At 36.1% G+C, this 5,000-nt stretch overlaps 1 protein-coding gene and 1 long non-coding RNA gene across 2 annotated transcripts in view; both read right to left on the bottom strand.

The window, feature by feature from the left end:
* Nucleotides 1–5,000, bottom strand: part of LOC138973026 (uncharacterized) — a 49,692-nt gene that overhangs the window by 5,227 nt on the left and 39,465 nt on the right. The window lies entirely within an intron of this gene.
* LOC138973027 (uncharacterized) overlaps nucleotides 1–5,000 on the bottom strand; it is an 8,086-nt gene that overhangs the window by 2,513 nt on the left and 573 nt on the right. Inside the window, exon 2 of the long non-coding RNA XR_011457865.1 lies at nucleotides 726–865. This is a non-coding gene — a long non-coding RNA (uncharacterized lncRNA). The remainder of the gene's footprint in view (nucleotides 1–725; nucleotides 866–5,000) is intronic.

The following is a 5,000-nucleotide window of genomic DNA, read 5'->3' as shown; positions in this document are numbered from 1 at the left end:
TATTAAAGGCACACTCCATCTTTTGAAACCAGTTCGGCTCACCATCTCAGATCTGGTCAGCCACGTACATGGAATAAAGCCATATCTCTACTTGGTCACATATCATAAATCAATATCCTGACTACTTAATTGCTGTGGCGAGTTTGAGTTTTGTGATGAATAATCGCTTTTTCGAGATTCATTCATCAAAACACTTCCCAGTGTGCACATATGTGGCCCTCCAAGACGAAATGAGTCGCATGTCACCTCGTGCGGTTCTGCGCTAGGCTTAATATAAGTCCGGGGAGTGTCTGGTAACAGTGTGAGGGTCACCTTAGTCACAGGCTTATAACTCAAACAGTGTTCGCTCTTTTCTAAAACGGTTTTCACCACTGGATAGAGCATAAAAAACTCTTTAGGAAAATGTAAAAATATGAAAATCATGCAAAGGTGACATGCGACTCATTCCGTGGTGGAGGGTCACATAATTATAGCACCCAGGCTGTTCAATTTTGGTATGTGACCAAGTGAGGAGATGCTCCTATCCCATGCAAAGTCTGGCAAGATCTGAGACTTTTAAAAACTGTTTTCATGAGATGGAGTGTGCCTTTAATGTACTTCTACACATGCCCAATCAAACCACATATCTGATTCTTTTCGTCTACAACTCTCGCCTTTTTGATATCAAAAGGTCACTCAAATGAAGGCATACTGACTGTGTTGAGCGAGGCTCAGGAGGAACGTACCACGATAGGTCGAGTTGGAGCAGGCTTGGTATTGGTCATGGGAACAACGGTGATCGGATCGTTATACCCTTGGTTGTGATATCCGCCATTGTTGACCGGTCTTCCTCGCTGACCGACACTGGCTTCATATGTGAGTAGACCTGTAATAGTCAAGTCAAGTCAATATTTATTTTAAAAAACCCTAGGGTTATATGAATAACATAAAAATTGCAATAAACACGACAAAAAAGATATATGTATTAATGAAACACAACACTTCTAATTAACCGAAAATGAATCAAGCTTAATTCATAACAAAATAATTGTAATCATACTTTTTTTTACAGGAATGTATATGTTTCTGTGTTTGTTTTTGTTTTAATAAAAAAAAAACCACGTGATCAAATAATCAGAACTCTTTCAAAATACTCTTAATAAAATATATTAAATTCAATAACTTTCGTTTCTTTGTGAATTCAAATAAATGTTTAAATTTGACTGCATTTGAATTTCTACGAAAATACAATGGTAAAAACCTTTTCCTCACATTTTCAAAAAAATGACACTGAAAAATATAATGAAATTCATCCCCGAGTTCTCCAGACTGGCATTTGGTTTAAACAGTTTTATCCAGTTGCATAAATACAAAGCCGTAATTGAAAGTTGTAATTAAGGGAGCACAACAAGATAAACTTATAAATGTGCTCTTAGAAACAAACGAGTAATGTGGCGGACAATATTGTAAATGCACGATATTTAAACAAATGAAAACAAGAACAACAACAACGATAACTATAGCAACAGTGGTACGGAAATCTCACACGCACGACGCACGCACACACACACACACACACACACACACACACACACACACACACACACACACACACACACACACACACACACACACACACACACACACATAGAGAGAAACACACACATAGAGACACAGAGGACAATCAGAGAGAGAAAGAGAGAGAGAGAGAGAGAGAGAGAGAGAGAGAGAGAGAGAGAGAGAGAGAGAGAGAGTGAGAGAGAGAGAGAGAGAAAGATTGCATCCACTATAAATCAATTCAATGCTCTAATAACAAAATGACTAAACAAATGGTATTAATAAAAACGTTTGCTGTCTAATATAAATGTCTGAATCTGATTAAACAGCGCTGTGTTTTCAGCCAAGGACTTTTCACTATTACCGTACATAGCACACAAAACAGTAATATTATTATTATCTGGTAGAGTATCAATAGTGGTTGCTCTAACATTCGTGTACAATGGACAGTCAAATAAAAAGTGTTCACAATTTTCAACATGAAAACCACACCTGCAGAAAACATCATTTGTCAAATGTATTTTAAACATATCTGCATTTAAATCGCTTATCTCTAATCTTAATTTACAGTGAATGATTTCTGCTTTTCGAACTTTAGAGTAGACATACGGGGGAATTGAGGGTCATCTCTGGACAAAAATCTTTTAAAACAACCAATTGAATTCGTTTGTTTTATATGATCAGGTAATTCATTCCATAAAGATGTTGCAGAAGGAAAAAAGGAATGCTTATATAATTCAGTTCTACATCGAAACATTTGCCTATCATATGGTTTGCGTCGGTGGTACGGATTTACTGCTGAAATGAGAGATGGTAAGTAATCAAGTAAATACACTGGCGCGAGACCATTAACTAATTTAAAATAAACGATCAATTTATGTTTCCTGCGCCGTTCTTGCAGTGTTGTAAAACCTGACTCATTGTAAAGTTTTTGATGGCTTGTTCCACGAACAGCTCCAATAATAGTTCTAATAGCATCTAGGTGCATTTTTATATTTAGTCAAGTTTTGACTAACTATTTTAACATCGAGGGGGAATCTAAACGAGGGTCGTGGTGTATGTGTGTGCGTGTGTGCGTGCGTGTAGATCGATTCAGACCAAACAACTGGACCGATCTTTATGAAATTTGACATGAGAGTTCCTGGGTATGATATCCCCGAATTTTTTTTCATTTTTTTGATAAATGTCTTTGATGACGTCATATCCGGCTTTTCGTAAAAGTTGAGGCGGCACTGTCACGCCCTCATTTTTCAACCAAATTGGTTGAAATTTTGGTCAAGTAATCTTCGACGAAGCCCGGACTTCGGTATTGCATTTCAGCTTGGTGGCTTAAAAATTAATTAATGACTTTGGTCATTAAAAATCTGAAAATTGTAAAAAAAATAAAAATTTTCTAAAACGATCTAAATTTACGTTTATCTTATTCTCCATCATTTGCTGATTCCAAAAACATATAAATATGTTATATTCGGATTAAAAACAAGCTCTGAAAATTAAATATATAAAAATTATTATCAAAATTAAATTGTCCAAATCAATTTAAAAACACTTTCATCTTATTCCTTGTCGGTTCCTGATTCCAAAAACATATAGATATGATATGTTTGGATTAAAAACACGCTCAGAAAGTTAAAACAAAGAGAGGTACAGAAAAGCGTGCTATCCTTCTTAGCGCAACTACTACCCCGCTCTTCTTGTCAATTTCACTGCCTTTGCCATGAGCGGTGGACTGACGATGCTACGAGTATACGGTCTTGCTGAAAAATGGCATTGCGTTCAGTTTCATTCTGTGAGTTCGACAGCTACTTGACTAAATATTGTATTTTCGCCTTACGCGACTTGTTTCAAGTTCAACTGCCAACATTGCATTGCAATTATCCCATATTACATCTGCATAGTCAAAATGAGGAAGAATAAAAGCCTTATACATCATTTCTAGTGCCTTGCGACTGAGTCGATATTTATAGGAACGCAGACATGCAACTAAAATACGAGCTTTAACAACTATAGAGTGTACATGATGATTCCATTTACAGTCATTTTGCAGATACACGCCCAAATGTTTATGAACAGTGGTTTCAATTAATATCTCTTCGCCAAATTGTAGCGGCAATGTTTCCGGTTGCCTTCTAGTAGAGACAGTCAATAATTCAGTTTTGGACTGATTAAAATTAACTTTCCAATTTTTTGCCCATTGCATTATCTGTTGTGCATCCGAATTCAAAATTTCAGTGCATTCAAGTGTATTATCGAGGGACACGTACATACTCGTGTCGTCGGCAAATAATTTAATTATTGATTTAATATCAACAACAATGTCATTAATATAAACAAGAAACAGAAGTGGCCCCAAGACTGACCCTTGAGGGACACCAGAATGAACACAGTGGTAATTTGACATGCAACCCTTTATAACTACAGCTTGAGTTCTATCAGACAAATAATCTTTAATCCATTCTAATAACATATCTCTTATACCAATTGCGTATAATTTATAAATCAAACCACGATGCCATACTCTATCGAACGCTTTGGAAATATCAAAAAATATTGCTTGTGATGTACATTGCTTGTCCAAAGATTGACACAAATCGTCATATATACCAAGAAGTTGAAAAACAGTTGAGTCACCTGGAATAAAGCCTGACTGAGATACTGTCAATAAATTATGATCTGTCAAATACGTAAACATATGAGTCTGTATGTATGTATGTGTGTATGTATGTATGTATGTATGTATGTATGTATGTATATATGTATGTATGTATGTATGTATGTATGTATGTATGTATGTATGTATGTATGTATGTATGTATGTATGTATGTATGTATGTATGTATGTATGTATGTATGTATGTATGTATGTATGTATGTATGTATGTATGTGTGTATGTATGTATGTATGTATGTATGTATGTATGTATGTATGTATGTCACACGTCACCAGAATTTCTAGCATGCTGAAGAAAAAGTATCATGCCATTTTGAAGTATAGGAGCCTTTTTACAGCGATTAGCCTCTTTACTGGTCCACATTAGGAGCATGGGCGCTTGATAAGGACCAGTTGTGAATGTTTCTGTATTCATTTTTGGATCAATTTCTATCAAACCTAGTTTGCTCTAATTAGGCCTAAAGGCTAGCTAAAAAGAGTAAAACTACCAAACACTATATTAAACTTCTTCGCAAGATTACAAGCTAGTTATCAGCGTGAAGCTAAAGACATCCATATTTGGGGCCTCTCCTCCACTTGCAGTAAGTAAACATTTCTGAAACCTCCATCGACCCTGTTTCGAGACACCAATGTCACAGAGTCGTCTGTTATGTTATAGAAACACATCACCTGCTTCTTGAGCGAATGGCAAGGACGGGAAAGTAGGTCATCCATGGGAGGGGGGGGAGGTCTTAAATTATTATCGCCATTCAAATGAGTAAAATAAACAGGATGTTATTTCTTAGAGCAATGT

The sequence above is a fragment of the Littorina saxatilis genome, linkage group LG8 (genome assembly GCF_037325665.1).
Source record: "Littorina saxatilis isolate snail1 linkage group LG8, US_GU_Lsax_2.0, whole genome shotgun sequence".
Lineage (NCBI taxonomy): Eukaryota > Metazoa > Mollusca > Gastropoda > Littorinimorpha > Littorinidae > Littorina > Littorina saxatilis.
The sequence above is the reverse complement of the archived record's forward strand: the minus strand, read 5'-3'. Positions and strand labels throughout refer to the sequence as shown.